This window comes from Felis catus, chromosome C2 (genome assembly GCF_018350175.1).
Source record: "Felis catus isolate Fca126 chromosome C2, F.catus_Fca126_mat1.0, whole genome shotgun sequence".
NCBI classification, from domain to species: domain Eukaryota; kingdom Metazoa; phylum Chordata; class Mammalia; order Carnivora; family Felidae; genus Felis; species Felis catus.
This window is the reverse complement of record NC_058376.1, coordinates 36,542,850-36,567,366: the sequence shown is the minus strand read 5'-3', so window position 1 is coordinate 36,567,366 and position 24,517 is coordinate 36,542,850.

Here is a 24,517-nt window from a genome sequence, read left to right as displayed (position 1 = left end):
CCAAGCGTGTGCATGCACACACAACACACCTTCACACGTGCGCACACACACACACACAGGAGAAAAAAAATATATATATATACATATATATATGTATATATATATATATACATATATATATATATGAAATATTTAGGAAATTTTGCAGCCATGTAGCTGGTTCCTAATTTTAAATGTTTTCTTATGACACTTTATTGAATATTCTAAATAAATACACATCAATTGTTGTGTTTAATCTTTCAAATGAAAAGCTTAAACTAGAATCCACCAATATTTAATCTTAGTCCAGTTAATTTTCCTGCAATGTATTTGGGATTATACTTGGAAAGGTAATGTTTTATAAATAAATATATTATTAGATCTATATTATGTAGAAGATTACAAGGAGAAATTAAGTCCCTGGTTTGAGTCCCTGGGAGATATATATATATATATATATATATATATATATATATATATATATATAATTTTTTAAAACTTTCCTTCCTCCCTTATTGAGTTTTTTTTAAGACTTTATTCTTTTAATTAATCTCTATACCTAATTTGGGACTTGTTCTTACAACACTGAGATCAAGAGTTACACGCTCTACCAATTGAACTAGCCAGAAGCCTCCCACCCCACCCCTTATTGAGGTTTGTGTTTTTTTTTGTTTTTTTTGTTTTTTTTTTTGTTTTGTTTGAGTAAAATAAATACACATTCATTTAACAAGCACTTGGGTGACTACTATACTATTTATTTAGGGAATATGTATTCAAATGCACATATTGTGGGCAATAGACAATCCATAATTTTATGTTGATCTTTATACTAAAATAATATTCAAAAATACACATGGCCCTTGTTAAAAGTATGCAGTCTTATCTGTTGTAATAGAATTGGAGTTTTCTGTTGTCACTAGTGATTGAAGTTTTTGGATATATAATTTTGCCTTCTTTATGATTGAGAATATTCTGTTAATGAAATATTGGAAAGTTACTTCAAATGATAAAACTTACTTTAAAAGTTTCATATCTCAAATTATCATATAACAAAGTAAAACAGGGTTTGGTGGGATATGTTGTATTTTGAAATAGGCATTTTTACCAACGATAAATATCAAGAATAACAAACACTCATTGAAGAAAAGACAGTATGTTTTCTGTGATGTTCAGAATGGTAACTCCTCCAAATCTCCAGGATTGCAGTTAGTTGAGATGTCCAGGAATCAGTCATGGCTTATTTCCAGGCAGGCGAGGTGTTCTTTCTAGGGACTGAGATGAATTTTATATCAGCTTTTCCTGAATAAAATGAACATTTAAAAGTTAATAGTTTTATTATAGAAGAAACTTAATTTGTAGATTGCAAAAGTAGATAGCTCATCTGTAGGCCAGTTTGAGTAACCCCATAGCAGAATAATTTTACTTGGCTACTTTGTATGGACAATTCTTGATATTTACAGTGTGTATGGCTATTTTCTGATAGAAAATCATCTTAGAGAAGCTCCTGGAATGCTTTAATGGATTTATTTTCCAGGACATCTCTACAGATCCAAATCCTCTAGTTTAGCCATTTGTGCCAAATAATTAATACTCTCCTGCTCTTTGGTAAAGAATTAGTTCCAGTTAGTAGCTTAGGGAATCCAAAAGGAATTTGTCTTAATATTAAGATGTCTGATCTCATAACATAATGCTGCTTGGGGAAACAGGATTGTTTACATGTCATAGGGAAAAAAATTCTAGCAAATATGTTAACAAGTAACAAGTATTAATAGTTTTCTTTATTTCTGTTGTAGTTGGAATGCAAGTAGTAAATGTGCTTTTAAAAAATTGTGTTATTGTTCATTAAGTTGTTAAATAAGAGAGGCATGAAGATTATCATTAGTTATTTGGTGTGTTCCTTGAGAAAATTCTGTCTGTCTTTAGCATTCCTTGATTAGTACATGTGAAAAATGTTTCAGAAATATTTTCTTCAAAATTTATGTTTTTACCTTAAAGAAGCTTCAATGTGTTTTAAATAGTTTTGCAGTACATTTTATACAATATTATTTATAGGTATCCTAGTTAACACAAGTGACTTCTTTAGTTATTCCATTGAAACAGCTATAACTAGAAATCAGCAATATTTAATCTCAGTTAATTTTCATGAAAATGCATGTAAGTGTAAGGGTGTGTATTTTGAAAAGGAGTATTTTAGAGATGAAAAATATATGTATATATTTATAACAAATTATAAAATTATTTAGAAGAGATGCGCATAATACTGCCTGAGGTTAGGTACACCCGGGTGGCTCAGTCATTTAAGTGTCTGACTCTTGATTTTGTCCCATATCATGATCTCATGGTTTATGAGTTTGAGCCCCATGTCAGGCTCTGTGCTTACAGTGCAGTCTGCTTGGGATTCTCTCTTTCCCTCTCTCTCTCTCTGCTTCTCTGTCTCTCTTAAAAATAAATAAATAAACATTTAAAAAATACTGCCTAAGGTTTTTCATCTGTTTTCTTTTTACCCCAACTCAGGTTAATTTTTTTTTTTTGAGAAGTCAAAATTTTGCTATTATCTACTCTGGTACTGACTACAATTTTAATATTGTTGTATGTCAGTATTATTACCATTGTGTGTTAATATTTTAATGTTAATTTAGTATCATTAATATTGATATGTCTCAATTTCTTGACTGCAGTGACATTTCTAATGCCCTATCAATGTTTCTTTTCCTAAACTTCAGTGTAAGTCTAGAAGTATAAAATGTATTTAATAGAGTATTTATTGTATTGAATTGTTTGACATCAGAAGTAATACAAGATCTCTTCATTAGCCATTCCCCCCCAAAATTGCTTAAGAAATTAAGTAAAGAGTGAAAAAAGAAAAACCAACCAAGTTTAATACCACAGTCATTTATTACAGCTAATCCCAGGCAGGGGGATATTCAAGACTCCAGGTACTCTATGCATTTCACATTGTGTCAATATCATCCTTAAGTTGGAAAGTTCCTAAATCCCAATTCAGTCTATTTATTTTCTATCAAATATTGAAATATTCAGGCACCTTATAGACTCCTCCTGTTTTTTGTTTGTTTGTTTTTATTAATTTCAAGCTAATTTGAAGATAAATTTGTTCCTGAGTATCTAAATATCTTAATAGAAAGATGATACTCTGGATATACAAATAATTTATATAGGCAAGTAAGGCAAAGGACTAAGTTGAGTGCCTATAGACATCAGACACTACATCCTCAGTTTCCAGGACTTCATTTTTGAAAACAAAAAAGACCCAAGATTGAAGTGAACTGACAATCAAATAATTTCCTTAAATCTTAAATCAATGTGAAAATAGAAAAATGGGGGTGCCTGGGTGGCTCAGTTGGTTGAGTGTCCAACTAGTGATTTAGGCTCAGGTCATTATTTCATGGTTCGTGAGATCAAACCCCAGATCAACCCCTTGCTGATCATGGAGGCTGCTTAAGATGCTCTCTCTCTCTCTCTCTCTCTCTCTCTCTCTCTCTCTCTATCTCTCTCTCTCTCTCAGTCGGTTAAGTGTCCGACTTTGGCTCAGGTCATGATCTTTCCATTTGTGAGTTCGAGCCCCGTGTAGGGCTCTGTGCTGACAGCTCAGAGCCTGGAGCCTGCTTCAGATTCTGTGTCTCCCTCTCTCTCTGCCCCTCTCCTGCTCATGCTCTGTCTCTCTCTGCCTTTCAAAAATAAATAAACATTAAAAAAATGTTTAAAGATTCTATCTCTTTCGTTTTCTCCCTCTGCCCCTCTCTCCTGCTCACATTCTCTCTGTCTCTCAAACAAAAACAAAACAAACATTAAAATAGAAAAATAATTGCAGTTTGTTGTAGACATTCTTAGTTGAACAATAACTGATGGTTTGTGTAGTAATTTTTATACTTATGCTTTTAACCAAAAGTATATGTAGAAGAAGAAAAACATGTTCATGTATTTTAAATGATAATTCCTTGAATAAATTGTTCCTGTATTAGTGAATTCCATGTGTTGTCTTTCTGTATTATTCCTCTGAAATTTGTGCTGTATTATATGCTTTTTGAGTGATGATTTAAAAACCAGATTTGTTTATTATTCTATTATGTGAATTTCACTACTATAGATTGCCCATTTATAGAAATCTCTTTTTAAAGATAATTGAACCAGCTTTGATTTTTGACATTTTCATTTCCAAGAGGATATAACCTTTATCCTTTATGCTAAGGCAGGTTGAAGGTGATATATATGACAGCCCTATTCCTTATCTTAGATGAAATAGGAAACTACAGGTTCAATTTCCAGGTGATTGTGCATTAAAAGATATTGCACTCTATTGGGGTATAGAGAGATTAAAAAGTTATTGAATAAAATATAAAAGTATCCACCTAGCCTTATATTTTGAAATTTGACTCACATGTTAACAAAAGGAAGTTTTATTAAAAGCAAATAGGAAATAATTTTAGCCATAAATGAATTGAAATCATTATTTAAAAATTTTATAACAAGGTTATATTCAGGTCGTAGGGGTCTCCTTAAGAAAAATTAATACAGAATATAAATTACAAAATTAGATATAAATATGAATATTTGTTTTAAATGAAATGATATATTACAATAAATTATAAATGTTAAAAAGATAACTAACACTACCAACCTAAAAAAAAATCCATAAAAGTAAGATATTTGGATCATTTAATAGTTTTCTATGTCTCTAAAATACATTTTTACTACTTTGATTAAATATGATTAGATATGATATTATTTTCTGTAGAGAAAAGACAAACATGTAATTCTTATTTTTTCCAGCATGGTTGATCAAAATATTTTTCATTGTTAGAAATCAGAAAAGTTTTTTCAACCTCACAACATAATAATAACTTAATGCATTAGGATTTATACAATCTGGAACACAATTCCATAAAGTTCCTTCCATACATAGATGTAATATTTGGAAAAATTCTCATATTCTATTTTATGATTCTATTTCAAACATCATCTCTCTTCTATAACCTGCATTCTTTATGTTTTGGGTTGTAAGATAACCATTTTATATTTTACTTAGTGTTAAGGTTAAATGTATGCAAAATTAATTCCTTGTAGCTTTTTCCATTCTAAGGAATGGAACAAGTTTTTTACAAAGTTCCAAGGAAACCATCGAGTCTTGGTCAACCATGACACATGAATGTTGGTACCTACACCCCACACTTTATCTCCAATTATGTCAAGAGATAAGATGTGGAAAGCTCTACCACTATCTTGTCAGGATATCTACAATGCACCGCTCCTGATCGCAACACAGAAGGAGTGGTGCTATGCCAACCACATACTCAGTAGGCCAGATGTGGGAAAGCCAAGTTCCTACCACACCAGTATTGCTCTTGTATCTTCACCCATGCTCTCAACAGCAAAAAAGTTCAGTGCTTCCCATTTGTGCCACTTAAAATGCATGAATTTCAGTGTTTGAGGTCACTCTCCCAGAGGGCAATTTCTGATTTGCCAGATTGTTATAGTCAAGAGTGGGGTCCCTACCACTGACCCTATGTCCTTAAGTTTTATCCAGTGAATGCTACTTCAGGTGGTCAGATATGTGTACTGCTTGGCCATCTGCTGTTTGGATCATGCCCATTACTTCAACATTGTTTCTGATGACTTGGAAAGAGGAAAGAATCTTTAAAGTTAGAAGTAAATAACAGTTCTGTATGTAAAATTAAATTTTTTTATAAAAAACTCTTCATTTTTATTTAAAAATAACATAATATGAAATAAATGTCAAGTAATTCTATGTAAGTATTGATTTCTGAATGTATTTCCTTAACCAGGGAATTCATTTATTAGTTCAAATATTATTTACTGGGTATCATGATAGGTACAGTAATTACCAACAAATGTCCTACTTTTCTGAACCTTGATTTTATTGGAACGATACAGAAAATAAACAAATATGTGACATATGTTGATATGAAATTAGCTGAAACAGGATAAGGAGATAGAGTATGGTAGAATAGTTAATGGAGCTTATATGAGCTGACAATGATGTTGAAAATAACTCTTGTATTTTAGAATGAACAGTAAAATAGTGAATATAACATTAACAGTTCTGATCAGAGTTGCTAGTTTTTACACTGGCAAAATTAGAGCATTTCATGAGATAAACCTGTGGTTCCTTAAATTTTGTGTGTGTGTGTTAACATGCCTCTTTTTTTTTAAGTTGAGGTACAATGGACATACAACATTATAACAATTTCAGTTGTACAACATAATAATTTACATTTATATGTATTTTGAAATGATTACCACAACAAATCTAGTTCCAAGCATATTTACATTTTTTTTTGCCTAAATTGGTTTTAATTGTGTCTTCAAACCAGCAGCTTTGACAGTTAGAAATGTATTTTGTAAAGTGCACCGTTAATATTAAGAATAGAAAGCATGATTCAATATACATATGTTTTCTATACACACAGCTTTTCAATAATAATTCAAATATAACTTTAAAGTATCTGTAAAAGAAGCAGTGAAAATATCAGAATACTTTTGGAAGGTATTTCTAAGTCCATAACAGAAGAGTTCTATTATTTAGTCTTTTTCTATTTTATTCCAAAGTGGCTTAATGCATTCAAATAGTTTCTGCATACTCTATGTCTTTCTCACATCATTAGTCTAGAGCTACTGCTGAGAAGTAGCATTACAATATCAGCTTCCACTGAGAGGCTATTTACACCACTGGAAGTTATGGAAATTTGAAAGTAGTGACAGGTGTTTCTAAAACCTCTTTTGAATTACTATGTTTACCTGCTTAGTGATGTTGTTCGAAGATAGTGCTCTTAGTTTTAATAATATGTGTAAAAAGTATTTAGTGGTTTATTAGATCCATGATATCAATTGAAATGTCATCGACCAAATGTCAATATAAGTAAATATTGAGATAAGAATGAAGGGATAAGTATCGGGAGAAAGTGTGGAAATAGGTTTGGATGAAGAAGTTTCTAGCACATTAAAATTGAAATTTCAGAAATGAGGCTTATGGAGGAAAGAGTGGGTTAATAACCTGGGAATTTCTGTAAAAAATATTTTTGGTAAAAAAAAATGCATAGTAAAAATTAGGCTTTAAGGAATGTTTCACCTACTTTAAAAACCCAGCAGTGCCCCAAAGCTCAGAAACACTGCTTTTCCTATATACACCTGATGTCATAATTGTAAAAGTCTTGTAGGTATCAGTAAGTGCTACAGTACTGTTTTAATTGGAAAATGGTGTGTTCACTTTTGCTTTAGATGGTTAATTTCAAGTCCTTGTATATCTATTCTAGAAAAAGGGAAGCTAGATAATCATAGCTGAATAAAAGTAATTCTCTGAAGCAACTGTCAACTTATTATCACAAAGATAAAATCCCCTCAAGATCAATGAATTTGGGCAGTATAGAGAATATCAATCTATTTAAAGGCCTTTGGAGGTGACTGCACCCTTAACGATTTCTGTTGTGTCTAAATAAACTGGACATAAAAACATGACCAAGAGATATAAAGCCAAAATTACTGATGTGATTATCATATTATGCAAATCACAAACACATCTAAGGTCCTACTTCACTTAGAATTATAATATTTAATATATTGTCCAAAATTTATGAAGAATTCATAAAAAGCCACAAGATAGTGGGTGGCTTAAATTTCATAAACACAATCTTATACAAGGGAAGGTGTTCTGAAATCTGTGATTTTTTTTATTACATAATAGAATGACTAATATGTAGAGTGCTTGGCAGAAACTTGTAACAGCAATGAATGCTCAGTTGTCCAAATGTGGCATTTTCAGTGTCATATGAATTGAAACATAAGCCCTCAAAGTTCCTGATTTATGAGATTTGTTAAATGAGTAGATTTAGTATTATCTAGATGCTCTGTCCAGAACTTATGCAGCTCTGCTTAGACATCAAGTTCAAAAAGATCAGATCAGCATCAACCTATAGTTTCACAGATTCATAGATTCTCCATATTCAACAAGAGGATTAATGACCTTGAGAGGCTAGGTAGTTCAGAATGAATTAGGATAAGTACAGGAATTGTTACAGGAGTTCTTAGGATCAAATGTACTTCAGTACTTACCTCCAGGACAAAATTGTTAAATTGGTTTAACAAGTTTGTTAAATTGGTTTTAAAAATTAGAAAGTTAATCAGCTAAATCTAGACTCATGGTAGTGTAAACATTTTCTGTGTTGTTTGGTTTTGTTGAAGAGGTATTGGCTCTTTGACCTCAACAAACTTTCTTCTATTTCATCATATGCTTGTCAGAAGAAATGTGTCAGGCTGTGCAACTGTTTATCTTTCTCTCAGGCTGTATTGCAGATGCCCTAATTCCCTGGGAGAATATGTACTCATTTCCTTTTTGCTATCAATCTTATGTATAACAAATGCCGTATTTCTAGAAGATACTATGCTGGACATTCTCTGACTTTCAGTTAGCATGAAGCAATGTAATGCACTGTTCAGAACACTGTCCCTTTGCATACTTTGGCAGAAACATAATGATTTGCAACTCTAAATATGCTACATTCCTTAATGGAAGAACTTTTCCAAAGTCAACAGCAGCATATTTAAAATAGAGTAAAAACAACTGCTTAAATACCTGAAAATGTGAAAACTTCAGAGGTTTTTTTTTTTTTCTGAAGAAAATCTTGAATTAAATTGAAATTTTTAATTTAACTGTTTATATTTTTAGAAAGCCAAAGTTAATTTGATTGACTAGTCCTACTTTTCACAATGAATACCTTAGGGACATGTAGTCTCTTATTACTTAGGAGATTTTGTTTTTACACTTTGACAGTTCCCACTCCCTTGTTTTTCAGTTACAATTAACTCTCATTTTTATCAGCAAACTTGCCCTCTCTTCAGCCTTAAATTTCACTTTTTACAAATATGTTCTCGATGTGTCTAATCATAGAATGATACAAAGACCCGTGGGAATATTCTTATACTTTGTGTCTAAAAATGTCAGTTGATCTATTTATTGTTATCCTTTTATAGTAGGAATGGGATAGAGTATAATGAAGACCTGAGTTAAAATACAGTTTATGGCCAGTTGTGATTTCACATGAAATTGATACAAAAGTCTCCCTTCTCTGTGGTGGCAGTTAATGTATATAAAGTGGACTGTGACCTGGCCTTCGGTTCATTATATTTGCATTTGTTTTCTTTAAAAACATCCAAAGATGTATAATCAATATGTAGTGCTTTTAAACCCCATCATTTGAAAGCTCTCAGGCAATAGTTTATTTTTGCTTTTGTTTCCCTTGCCTCAGGAGACATGTCTAGTAAGAAGTTGCTATGGCCCATGTCAGAGGGGTTACTGTCTGTGTTCTCCTCTAGGATTGTGATAGTTTCCTGTCTCACATTTGGGTCTTTCATCCATTTTGAATTTATTTTTGTGTATTGTGTAAGAGAATGTTCCAGCTTCATTCTTTTGCATGTTGCTGTTTGGTTTTCCCAACATCATTTGTTTAAGAGACTGTCTTTTACCCATTGGATATTCTTTCCTGCTTTGTCAAAGATTAGTTGACACATAGTTGTGGGTCCATTTGTGTGTGTGTTTTTTTTAATTCTGTTCCATTGATCTACGTGTGTATTTTTGAGCCAGTACTATACTGTCTTGATCACTAGAGCTTTGTCATAAAACTTGAAGTCTAGAATTGTGATGCCTCCAGCTTTGTGTTTCTTTTTCAAAATTGCTTTAGCTATTTAGAGTTTTTTGTGGTTCCATACAAATTTTAGGATTCTTTGTTCTAGCTCTGTAAAAAAATTCTTGTGGCATTTTGATAGGGATTGCTTTAAATGTGTAGATTGCTTTGGTCAGTAGAGCCATTTTAGCATTTGTTTTTTCAATCCATGAGCATGGAATGGCTTTCCATTTTTGTTGTGTCCTCATCTCCTTCTTTCATCAGGGGGCCTTTGGGTGGCTCAGTTGGTCAAGTGTCCAACTTCACCTCAGGTCATGATCTCACGGTTAGTGAGTTCAGCCCTGCATTGGGCTCTCTGATGTCAGCACAGAGCCCATTTCAGATCTTCTGTCCCCTTCTCTCTCTGCCCCTTCCCTGCTGGTTATCTCTCTTTCTCTCTCAAAATAGATGAATAATAAAATTAAAATTTTCTTTTATCAGGGTTTTATAGTTTTCAGAGTATAGATTTTTACCTTTGGTTGGGTTTATTCCTAGGTACCTCAGGTTTTTTGAAGCCATTGTAAATGGGATGGATTCCTTGACTTCTCTTTCTGCTGTTTCATTCTTGGTGTATAACAATGCCAAAAGATTTCTCTGCATTGATTTGATATCCTGTGACTTTACTTAATTTGTGTATCAGTTCCAGCAATCTTTTGTGTAATCTTTTGGGTTTTCTACATAGATTACCATGACATATTCAAATAGTAAAAGTTTGACTTCTTCCCTGCCCATTTATTTGCCTTTTATTTCTTTTTGTTGTCTGCTTGCTGAAGCTAGGACTCCCAGTAATATGTTAAATAACATTGGGGAGAGTGGACATCTCTGTCTTGTTCCTGATCATAAGGGAAAAACTGAGGATGATATTAGCTGTGGGTTTTCGACATAAAAATCTTCTGCACAGCAAAGGAAACGGTCAAAAAAAAAAAAAAAAAAACAAACCTAACAATCAATTCCAATATGAGAAGATATTTGCAAATGACATACTCATAAAGGATTAGTATCTAGAATACATAAAGAACTTATAAAACTTAAAACCCAAAAAACAAGTTATCTGGTTAAAAAATTGGCAGAGGACATGAATAGACATTTTTCTAAAGACTGACAGTTAGGTGGCTAACAGACACATGAAAAGATGCTCAACATCACTCATTATTAGGAATATACAAATCAAACCACAATGAGATATCACCTCACACCTGTCAGAATGGCTAAAATCAGAAGCACAAACAACAAATGTTGATAAGGATTTGGAGAAGGGCTGTTGCCCTTCTTGCACTGCTGGTGGGGATGAACACTGGTGCAGCCACTCTGGAAAACAGTTTGGAGGTTCCTCAAAAGTTAAAAATAGAACTGCCCTATGATCCAGCAATTGCACTACTAGGTATATACCTAATGAATACAAAAATACTGATTTGAAGGGATACATGCACCCTAATGATTATAGCAGTGTTGTCAACAGTAGCCAAATTATGGAAAGTGCCCAAATGTCCATCAACTGATAAATGGATAAAGAAGAGTTGTAGGGAAGAGAGGCACATGGGTGGCTCAGTTGTTTAAGTGTCAGACTCTTGATTTCAGTTCAGGTCATGATCTCACAGTCATTATATTGAGCTCTGCATCCAGCTCTGTGCCGACAGAGCAGAACCTGCTTGGGATTCTCCCTGTCTTTCTTTCTGCCCCTCTCCTGCTCTGTTTGCGCTCTCTCTCTCTCTCTCTCTCTCTCTCTCTCTCTCTCTCTCAAAATGAATAAATATACATTTTAAGAAAGAAGAGGTGGTGTGTGTATATATATATATATATATAATATGTATATATTATATATATGATGGAATATTACACAGCCATCAAAAAGAATGAAATCTTCCCATTTATGATGACATGGATGGAGCTAGCATATATTATGTTAAGTGAAATAAGTCAGTCAGAGAAAGACAAATGCCGTATGATTTCACTCATAGGTGGAATTTAAGAAACATAACAGATGCACACAGTGGGGAAAAATGCAAACCAATAAATAGACCCTTAACTATAGAGAACACACTGAGGGTTGCTTGAGGGGTGGTGGGTGGGGGGATGGGTTAAATGGGTGATGAGTATTAAGGAGGGTGTTTGTTGTGATGAACATCAGGTATTGTATGTAAGTGATGAATTACTAAATCTTATACCTGAAACTAGTATTACACTGTATGTTAATTGGGATTTAAATAAAACTTGGAAGACAGAAAAAAAAAAAAAAACCTCTCTGGCACAATACAGAAATGACTTTGAAAAATGGTTCTAGTGCTTGGACTGATGATAAAAAGGAATTTAAGAACTATCCTTTATGGACTACCTTCTAAATACAGTTATCAATTCCCCAAGCCCAGGCCTTCATAATAGCATGACAAATATAAATGACACTCTTTTTTCTTTTTTTTTTCCAGAAGAACTAAAGGAGTTTTTGCAAAGATTACTGAGGTTATTCTTATTCAATCACCCAACATCTCTATGGGTATGATTTCTCTTATTATTCCAATTTTGCAGATGGTTAAGGTTTTTGTGGCCTGTATGTTTAAATAAAGTTCTTTTCAGAGCTTTTAGGAGTGTTTGAGGGATAATTATACAATGGAGACCTTAGAGTTTGGTTTCCTGGGGTCTTACCCTTCCTCTGCATTTCTCATTTCTTTTTGAAGAATTGAGTAGATCCTGTTACAAAGGCATGAGAAAATAGAATGTTTTTACCACAATACAACCTTCTTGAGGGCAATACATTATTCAACCTTATTCAATAAAATAAAACATAATATGGAACTTCTGTGAAACCAGTATCTGTGCTAAGAATAGATTTTAGAAAAAAAACACAAGAGAATTCTTCCAAAATCTGCCTGTTTAAAAAAAATAATAATAAAACAACCTTGAAAGCTCGTGTCAGAGGCTAGGTTTAAGAAACTAAAAGGCAGCTTATTTCATTGATAAAGAACAATAGCAATTTATCTGTCAACCAGCATTCAATAGACAGGAAGGTCGGTTTCCAAACAGTGGAGTTATAGATCTCAACAACAGAGTCACAGAAAATAAAAGGGACCATAAAAGGACTTTAATGTCATTTATATAAAGCTTGCGACTGCTGTCAACTCCACCGAAAAGATGCATGGATTCTTTCAGGTACAAGTGGCTTTTTAGCAATATTGACATATTTTTATTCACCCCTTTGACAAAGATGGGAAATTGGTTAGTGTGGCAAAGATCACAGGATAGGCAGCACCACCCCACTGTTATTCTTTACAAATAGTTTTGTGCTAAAATAAAGCAGTTATAAGTGGAAGGAAGGAAACTTAGGCTGCAGTGATGCTACGAAGCTAGTCCATTCTGACTTCAAAATGTCTGATAAATGTATTCCCTGAGGAAAATATGTAATAACGCTGAAATATTAAGTTTAAACTGAGGTTTTTCACACAAAGGAAGTGAAATTGTTTTCTCATGTTCTTACCTCACAAAGGGTTTGTAACTTAGACAGAATTTGAGTGAGAAATGCAATAAACACCTCCCATACACACATATATACCCACATGCTCATGAGTTAAAATATTTATTTTCCCCTTTGCCTAACATAACAGTGCATAGTATTTGAAAAACAATTAAAATTTAAGATGCAACTAGAATAACTGTAATAACTAAACCAAATTCAAAAACATGTTTTGAATTAAAGGCAGATTTTAGAAAGAGAAATAAACATTTTAAGCACACCCATGCATGTGCACATGCACATGCACACACATATATGTAAACATACACAGGGCAATCTTTGAGAACTAGAATAAAACTAGAGACAGACAAAGTAAATAGGCCCATATATTGAAAGGAGCCCATAATGTAAACCTAACAAAAGCAGGGACTTTATTCTTTGCCGTATACCCACAATTTTGAGCAGGGAAATATTTAATATGTATTTGGGAAATGAAAAAATAAGGATAGTTTTTCAGAAAAAAAATAAGGAATGCATAGTAAATGCAGTATCTCAGAAAACAGAACTCCGAGATTTTCATTATATGCAGTCGTGAAAGCCTTTGAAAAAGTTTTATTTAAATACACTGACTACAAAAAACTTAACCATTTGCAAAACAAGAATAATCAAAAATCATTTTTCAAATTATTTTTATGAAATAATATTTTATAAAGTTATTTTATTTTCAAACAAACAGGCTAGCAAAAAATTATTTATCAGCTTAGTAATATCCTCAATAAATACATGACTTATTTTAATATTGAAGGCTTTATTAGGGCATTTTTTAAATCTTAAAATATGTTATTAGATTCAGTGTAAGGGTAATGCTTTACTAAAATGAAATGGAGGAAAATTTTATTTTATCATGTTATATCTCATGAATTACTAGAACTCCATGTAGATTGTGTAACAAGAAGACTTTTTTTGCCTTATTCATGTGCTTATAAAATATTTTCCTGGATACTTGTTTTATAAAAATTGGCATTTTTGTGAATTTATTAGGGCAAATATTCAAATTTGTTTTATCAAATATCTCAATTTGAGATAGTCTATATTGATTGAGTTAATGACCCATAACTTGGTTGCATTTTTTTTACTCTGATTCCAGATTTAGCCTTGAGACTTGCTTTGGAAATTCTGTATTAGATGACCCAACATGAGAAATAGCATGAGAGCACTTGCATGTTGCTGCTTGCTCTCTTGTGTCTTCTGTCATCACCATGAGAACATACCCAGGCTAGTCTGCTGGATGGTAAGTAACATAAATACCAGAGTCAAGTTAGCTTACTTTTTCCAGCCAATGCCAGCTTCGATCTACTGACAGGAAGACAGGGGAACAATCCCAGCCAAGAATAAGGCCTAGCTACCCACCCCATAGGTAAACTATTGTCTCTGCTACTACAGTCTCATAGGGCTTGTTTTTGTTGTTGTTCTTGTCATTGATATATCATTCCATGTCATTAGATAATACATATCAAAGTAACCCCACACAAAAATTACATTGTTTATTTTATTTGCATGCTTTCCTTTGAGGGGGGAGACTCACTAACCTTATACTATTAGATCATGAGCACAGCATTTTTTGTAAAGAACTTGGCATTAATTAATTCAGGCTCAATTTATATCTGAAAAGACCACACTAGCAGTGAGAGAAAAGATAGTGTCCTTACGGTGTCCTCATGGTGAACCAAAATTTGACCTCTTCAACTATTCTGTTGATATCCCAGATGAATTCTCTGAAATATTTCCCCTATGGGTTTCTCTTTAGTTTGTTCTCTAAAGGCTTTTAGGAATTCATTAGCAACAAATAGAGAAAAATCTGTTTTCACTCGCAATGCCTGATTTTATCCTTGTAATTCTTGAGCCCTTAATCTTGGAATTCATTGAAAAACTAAAGACAAGTAAAAGTTTTTTTCCCTTCCTTTTCTAAGGTTGTGAAATATAAAAAAGGTATCTTGGAGCAATACACTAGGTCAATGTAATTTCTTCCTAAACTTACACATATCTTTCTAACTTTATTCATTAATACCATTTATAAGTGTTGAAATTTTGAAAATATGTATTCATTTTTTCTCAAAAGGTAAGTTTAAATACAGTGGTTTAGTAGTATTCTGCTAAATTCTGAACAAATTTCATCAAGCTATTAAAAAATATGGACTTGGGGCACGTCTGGGTGGCTCAGTCTGTTGAGCATCTGACTTTGGCTCAGGTCATGATCTCACAGTTCATGGGTTCGAGCCCCATGTCAGGCTCTGTGCTGGTAGCTCAGAGCTTGGAGCCTGCTTCAGATTCTGTGTCTCCCTCTCTCTGTCCATCCCCTGCTTGTGCTCTCTGTCTCTCAAAAATAAATTAAAAGGTTAAAACAATTTTAAAAAATATGAACTGACAGGGTGCCTGGGTGGCTCAGTCAGTTAAGCATCAGACCCTTATTTTTGGCTCAGGTCATGATCTCATGATTGAGATGGAACCCCCATTGGGGTCCTTCCTGGGTGTAAAACCTGTCTGGGATTCTTTCTCTCCCTTTCCCTTTGTCCCTCCCCTGCTCACACTCACTCTCTGTCTTTCTCTCTCCCCTCCTCAAAAAAAGAAAAAAAACAAACTTATGAATTCACTAGTATATATATGCTTGTTTATATATTGGGACATTATAGGCTGAAAACTGGCCCCAAAATATGTCCACATCTTAACTCTTTGAGCCCATGAATGTTATCTTATATGACATGAAAAGGACTTCACAAATGCGATTAAATAAAGGATCTTGAAATTGAGTGATTGTCTATTACCCCTGGTGGATCTGATGTAATCACAAGTGTCCATATAGAAGGAATGCACGAAGGTCAAAGTCAGAGACAAGGAAGATATAGTAATGTACACAGAGATTGGACTGATGCACTTTGAAGATGGAATAAGGGGCCACCAGCAAAGGAATACAGACAGCCAACTAGAAGCTGAAAAAGGCAAGCAAACAGCATCTCTCAAAAAGCCTGTAGAGGAAACCAGCCTTGTTGATACTTAGATTTTGCCCCAGTGAAACCAGTTTAGTACTTTTGATTTCCAGAATGGTAAAAGAATACATTTGTGATGTTATAATCTATTAAATATGTAATAATTTAATTTGTTATGGCCAATAAGGAACTAATACATAAGGTTAATGAGCTTATAAGTTTTAAGGCTGCCTGCTGTTTGAAGGCAGTGTTTAATTTTATTTATTTATTTATTTATTTATTTATTTATTTATTTATTTATTTCGGGTCTTGATTGCCTCTGCTTCTAACATTCCAGAATAAAGTTCACAAATGTTTGGAGGTACAGCACGTTCCCTTTTAGCCCTTATATTTATGAAATGCTAAATACAATTTAGCATCTCCCCACATGATTGGATCTTGGAGTCATAACAACTGAGTCTAATCCAAACATGGTTCTTACAGCCACAGATACTATTACACTTGATCCTTGAACAACACAGGTCTGAACTGTCTGTGTCCACTAATACTCAGATTTTTTATATAATAAATGAGGTAGAGTAGTGTAAATGTATTTTATCTTCATTATGATTCTCTTAATAGTATTTTATTTTCTCTAGCTTACATTATTGTAGGAATACAGTATTTAACACAATAATACACAAAATATGTGTTAATTGACTGTATTATCAGTAAGACTTCCAGTTAACAGTAGGATGTTAAATTTTTCAAGAGTCAAAAGTTATATATTTGGCTCCATAGGGGTCAGTACCCCTTATGGTTCCATTGTTCAAGGGTCTACTGCACTTAGGGTTCTCTGAAGAAATGGGTGCGAGAACTTGGTTAACCACCCTAGTAGGAACCTTAAGGTTTAGGTTTGTCACAGATTATCGTAGTTGAAAGATTAGTGCCCTATTATTCAAATTTTGTTCTAGTTCTTTTATGTAATTTAAATTTCCTCTCTGTGCACACTTGATATAATTTTTATAAATTTTACAAATGTTTCTACGTACTGTATGAAGCAACATTTCCTTTTGTCTTTAATGTACTTTAATCTTTCTTCAGATTGCTCTCCTTGATCTTGCTATGCTGTTATTTAGCAAGGAAGCCTGTATTATTCTACAGTATAAAATATCTTATGCATTTTGACCATTTGTGTTCTTACCCTTTCCTTTACTAAAGCAAAGTTAAGAGTTTTCTGACTGAACTCATACATTTATGTTTTCCCACACTTTTGTAGATCCCTTTGTTCTTCACACAAGACTTTCAAACTTGGTTGTTTCATTTTTTTTTTTTTTGAGAACAGCAAATTTTGGACAAAACTGTGCATTAGGCAAAATGTGCCTAATGCTTTTATAGTTTTGTAGGTAGTATTATTGTTTTCCTTCCTAAAACTTAGATCTGCATTTTGTAACACCTATCCTTGACTTCATTCCAGAATCATTTCTACGTTTGTTTGAGCTTTCCAGCAAGATATGAGTTAATCTCTAATGAACTATGCTGTTGGCAGAAAACCATAAGGGTTCTCCCAGGGAGTCATTAACAGTTTAAAGAGAAATATTCAGTCTTAAACTTTTTCAAAATTAAAATAATAAAACTTCACAGCTGATCACATGTGATAAGGAGGTTATTTTAGATACGTTTTCCCGGTCAAACCTTAAACTGCTCCAATAGTTTATATAACTGAACTTGTTCCCTTTTAGGTAGCTTAAAATAATTTGGGTCCATGGGAATTCTCTTAAGAATTAGCTGCATGTATATAGTGAGAAAAAATTTTTACTGCACATAATGATTAATTCAAAGCTACTGAATGAAAATACCTTTAGGGTGGGTGCCTGTGTGGCTCAGTTGGTTAAGCATCTGACTCTTGATTTCAGGTCAGGTCATGATATCAACGGTTAGTAGGATCAAGCCCCATGTCAGGCTCTGCAGTGACAGTACAGAGCCTGCTTGGGAGTCGATCTCTCTCTCACTCACCCTCCCAGCTCAGGATTTCTGTGTCTCTGTCAAAATAAATTAATAAACACTAAAAAAAAAACCTTTAGGCAAAACAAAACATTGGTCCTTTATCTTGTGTGTAATGCTAAGCATACACACAGAAACGGCCTATTATACACATGTTTTATATGTCTTACCTTGAATTACTTAATACTTTGTTAATTATATTACCAATGAATTCAGTGAAATTTATCAGAGTTTTTCTAAAATTATCAATAATTAGAAATAAATATTCCATATAAAAAGATAAAATTCATAACTAGTATTGGCACTTGTATTTTTGGTGTGTTTTATAATTTCTAACAAGACACTACAGCACCTTTGGTTGCCAAGAATGTAATATCACCACACTTGAAAGTTTGTTGATGGAGCAAAGAAACCATCTTGACATATTCTAGTTTTAAAACAAAAATACTGTGACTCACTATCTATATTTCTGGGTCGTTCCATTTTCTAATATTCATTAACTAACTACCCTTTGCTGCCCGTCAAATCACATAGATGATAACATCTAAAGAGCAGCAGTTCTCAGAGACAGTTATAACTTTGGCAGAGGTAAGAAATGTTGATGTTTTGAACCCAAGAAAATTTTCTATGATTGGAGATCAATAGTCAAGTTCTCATGACAAAACAGGAGTTTAGGGATTGTATTTAACACATTCTAAGTTGCATTTGACTATTTACTCAGAAGATACATTCACGATATGAATATGTGTTATACGTGTGTGTGTGTGTGTGTGTGTGTGTGTGTGTATTCATGGCATGTCTTGTCCTACCACAAAATATCAGCCTAAAGTCTAAACGTTTGTACTTTATATAAATTATATGCCAAGTTGGCATTGCATGAAGCTTAAAGCCTTCCCTTGTATGTAATGACACCCAGTTGCTTTCGGTGAGTAATTCCTCTAGGCTTCTGTTTTTCTTAAATAAGTACAATCCAATAGTTTGTTTATACTTTCAAGGTTTGGAGTAAAAGGTCCTTACAAGGATGGCTTTTTACAAAGGCAAAGAAGAAAAGGGAAATATTATAGATACAGTAAGGATCTAGTTTTTGTTGTTCCTGTTGTTGTTGCTATTGTTAACTAAATACCAAGTTGCTTCAAAAAGAATGGGATCCTTCAAAAAGGATTTACGACTAAAAATAAAATCCAGAGACCACTTAATCTTTCCCTTTTCTGTTCTCTTTTGACCAAAATTCCTAAATCACATGATCTTACTGCTTAGAGTTTCTCCTGCTGAATGCGGGGTTAGGTGAAACTGAAGATGAGTGAAGTTAGAATCAGTGATGAGGGTGAGTAGAGAAATGTGCTATTATGGACGGAGATTAGGAGAAAGACTTGGAGCTATATTTTCCTTGTTGGAGAATAATACTTGTGAATTTAGCAGTATGTTATTCTTCTTCCATATTAAATGAATGTGAAATGGATATATACTTTCAAAGGCACAAAAATCTAGGCTTTTTCTTTCAAAGTTCTGTGGTCTTTTGATACAATAATGATATAATAGTATCAATTACAATATTGTTTTATGGTTCTGTGGTCTTACTTCTTATACATAAGCAACTACCTACCTTTTCAGATACTCATGTAATTATGCAGCCTTATCAATAAATCATATATTTTCATCTATGAAACATTCCTGTTGACAATCACTCATTATTCATACCAATATGAACATTTTTAGTGTGCTCAGAATTTATAGTCATACACATAAAATATTCTCAATGCATTATTGCTCATAAGAATATGTTAAAATTACAGATAACACATCATATTTACATTGAGTGATCATAGCATCTACAGGGAGAACTATGCTTATTTAAATTGGAATGGGGGCGCCTGGGTGGCTCAGTTGGTTGAGCGTCCGTTTTCGGCTCAGGTCATGATCTCACGGTCTGCAAGTTCGAGCCCCATGTCGGGCTCTGGGCTGATGTTTCAGAGCCTGGAGCCTGCTTCCGATTCTGTGTCTCCCTCTCTCTCTGCCCCTTCTCTGCTCATGCTCTGTCTTTCTCAGTCTCAAAAATAAATAAAAAACATTAAGAAAAAAATTTTTAAAAATAAATTGGAATAAGTTGTCAGTTTGGCAAATTTTATCTAATAAAATATCCTTAAAGATACCTTTAAGGATATCTTGTTTAAAAAAATTAACATATAAAGAATATGACCTAGAATATCTTTTTTTTAATTTTTTTTTTCAACGTTTATTTATTTTTGGGACAGAGAGAGACAGAGCATGAACGGGGGAGGGGCAGAGAGAGAGGGAGACACAGAATTGGAAACAGGCTCCAGGCTCTGAGCCATCAGCCCTGAGCCTGACTCGGGGCTCGAACTCACGGACCGCGAGATCCTGACCTGGCTGAAGTCGGACGCTTAACCGACTGCGCCACCCAGAATATCTATTTTTTTCTGTTCTTACGTTTTTTTAATTTTATTTTTTGTTTTTTTAAAATTTAAATCCAAATTAGTTAGCATGTAGTGCAACAATGATTTCAGGAGTATATTCCTTAGTGCCCCTTACCCATGTAGCCCATCCCCCCTCCCACTGCCCCTCCAGTACCCCTCAGTTTGTTCTCCATATTTATGAGTCTCTTCTATTTTGTCCCCTTCCTTGTTTTTATATTATTTTTGTTTCCCTTCCCTTATGTTCACCTGTTTTGTTTCTTAAAGTCTTCACATGAGTGAAGTCATATGACTTTTGTCTTTCTCTGACTGACTAATTTCACTTAGCAATAATACCTTCCAGTTCCATACATCCATGTAGTTGCAAATGGCAAAATTTCATTATTTTTGATTGCCGATTAATATACACACATATATATCACATTTTCTTTATCCATTCATCCGTCGATGGACATTTGGGCTCTTTCCATACTTTGGCTATTGTTGATAGTGCTGCTATAAACATGGGGGTGCATGTGTCCCTTCAAAACAGCACACCTGTATCCCGTGGATAAATTCTTAGTGCGATTGCTGGGTTGTAGGGTAGTTCTATTTTTAGTTTTTTGAGAAACCTCCATACTGTTTTCCAGAGTGGCTGCACCAGCTTGCATTCCCATAGAATATCTATTTTTTTTAAATGCATCAGTTTCCAATTCTATGTTAAAAATGTTGGGTTAATAATTAACACATATTTCTTTTTCACAGAGATTTAAAAAACTTATATTTACTGAACTTAACATATATGGGACTGCTTGGCTATTTGAATATTTTGCTTATAATCTAGAAACATGACATAAAGAAGTAATTTAATATTGTAAGATTGAGCATCATCTTTGACACTCAAGCTACTTGAGTTGAAGTCCTGACACTGCCACTTATTATCAGGATGAACTTGTAAATGTGGATAATACTATAACCTAAGCCAATATTTATTGCAGGAAAGGGATAAAGTTCATAGAAATAGTGACCAAGAAAAAAAAAACTCTCTTAAATTGTTATTACCTTGCACTGCTTTCTTTGTAACATTTTTGTCATGTTTTCATTTTTATATTTTCATTTAATTTTCTTTTAAATTAGCAACTTAGATTACCCTAAGATCTTATTTATATTGCTCACATTATATGCTCTTAACATTTTCTTGTTACCTAGTTTGAAAACTCAAATATTGCCAGTTGTGGTTTGTATTGAGATTAATTTTTATAAATGTATTATGGAACTGAAACCAGACGCAACAAAAGTTGGGTGGAAAGATGTGCAGTGCTGGTACCTTGCACTCCAGAAAGCATGATACCAGAAGACATTTACCTTGTTCTGTATGTATTGGCAGACACAATAAAGATATTTCTGGGGGTGTATTTAAAGGGATGATAGATTTTTCAAAACATTGCCAGTCCAGGAGAAGACATATGAGTAACCCATTAAAATATGGCAGGGTCTAACTGTCAGGTAGAAATAGAGTAAATGGTAGTTTTTGCTTTTAAAGTAAATAAACAGTTTCTTTCAGAGAGGAGGAGTTAAAATGATGGAGGAGTAGGGGAACCTTGATCTTGCTTTATCCCTCAATCACAGCTAGGTAAATATGAAATCATTCTGAACACCCAAGAAATTGATATGAGGACTGAAAGAACAAAACTGCACATCTACAAGTAGAAAAACAACTACTTTGTATGATAGGAGCTGCAGAGAGTTGATTTGGGTGAGAAAAGATGTGTGGGTGCTCCAGAGGTGAGGGAGCCCTGATCATGGAGAGAGGAGAAAGAAAGTATGAAAATATGCACAGGGGATTCGACAAGAAAAACTCTTCCCCAGAACCATTGACTGTGGAAAGGAGAAGGTCTGAATACTGCAAATTTTTATAGGCAACAGAGTGCAAGTCCGAAGTTTTAGAGGTCTGTGCCATCACCAGGATGACACCTGGAGGGCGTAGTAGTGCTCCAGTGGGGAAGGAGGGTAGAAGCAGGCAGCATGGTCTGAGGATACCCTGGATTGCACAGGGAAAAACAATTCCTCTTCTTGGAGTGCATTTGGGAGAGTGGTGTGACCTTTCAGAGGACAGAAAACCCAACAGGTGCTATTGACTTGCCATATTCACTATCACAGGTATGAGGATGCTGGATGAGGGCAGTGAGCCTTGGTGTCAGCTTTCTTTTGCACTTTGCCATAAACTTTGAGCTGCTCTATGGTGGCGTGATGATTTTCTGGGACAAACCAACTCCCAGCCACAGTGTGGAGAGACCCTTCCCCAGAGGATCAGTGTGGGTCTGTGCCACAGGGTTCTCTGAAGTTTGGAGTTTTGAAACCCAGCCATGTCTGAGATAAACACGGGGTGATGTGCCGCCTGGCAGCACTGTACACAGCTTGTACACAGACAGTGTGAAGGTAGGGATCTGACAGAAGCTGAGGACAAAGGAGGGGTGATTGTTTGCTCTTATAGGACTTCCTGAGGTGTGGCAGGTGCGAGCTTCCCACTGCAGAGATAAGAGAGCAGGACAAGACCATCTCCCTTCCCCCTGCCTATCAACACCAACCAACTTCAATGAGGAAAACGGTACCAACAAGTGGAGGCCAGAACTGCTTTAACCAAGCCCCGTCCCCTGCACCCTGGAGGTGCAAGCCAACTAGGGCAAGTCAGCCTGAGAATGAGTGCAAGTAGGCATAGGTGGAACATACCTCAACATCATAAAGTCTATGTATGAACAACCTACAGCTTATATCATTCTCAGTGGGCACAAACTGAGAGGTTTTCTCCTGTGGTCAGGAACAAGACAGGGATGTCCACTCTCACCATTCCTATTTAACAGTACTGGAAGTCTTAGCCTCAGCAATCGAACAAAAGTCATCAAGACAGTATGGTACTAGCATAAAAAGAGACACATAGATTAATGGAACAGAATAGAAAACCCAGAAACAGACACACAACTATGTGGTCAACTCATCTTTGATAAAGCAGAAAAGACTATTCAATGGAAAAAAAAGACAGTCTCTCCAAAACCACCACAAATTGTGGTGGGAAAACTGGACAGCAAAATGTAGATGAAACTGGACCACTTTCTTACCCCATACACGAAAATAAATTTAAAATGGATTAAAGATCTAAATGTGACACAGGAAACCATTAAAATCCTAGAGAAGAAAACAAGCAGCAACCACTTTGACCATGGCGAGAGCAACTTCTTACCAGACATGTTGCCAGGGGCAAGGGTAACAAAAGCAAATATGAACTATTGGGACTTCTCAAGATAAAAAGCTTCTGCACAGTAAAGGACACAATCAGTAAAACTAAAAGGAAGCCTACAGAATGGGAGAATATATTGCAAATGACATATCTGGTAAAGGGTTAGTATCCAAAATCTGTATAGAACTTACCAAACTCAACACCAAAATATAATAATAATAATAATAATAATAATAATAATAATCCAATTAAGAAATGGGCAGAAGACATGAATAGTCACTTTTACAAAGATATACAGATGACTAACAGACATATGAAAAGATGCTCACTCATCATCAGGGAAATATATATTAAAACCACAATGAGATACCACTTCACCCCTTTAGAATGTCTAAAATTAGCAACAAAAGAAACAACAGGTGTTGGTGAGGATGCAGAGAAAGGGGAACACTCTTGCACTGTTGGTGGGAATGCAAATTGGTGCAACCACTCTGGAAAACAGTATGGAGGTTCCTCAAGAAAGTTAAAATTATAACTACCCTATGATCTATCAATGGCACTACTAGATATTTGCCCACAGGATACAAAAATACAGATTTGAAAGGATAAATGCACCCTGATGTTTTTGTCAGCATTATCAACAATAGCCAAACTACAGAGAGCCCAAATGTCCATCCATTGATGAATGAATATAGAAGAGGTGGTGTATGTGTGTGTGTGTGTGTGTGTGTGTGTGTGTGTGTGTGTGTGTATATATATATGCACAATGGAATATTACTCAGCTACCC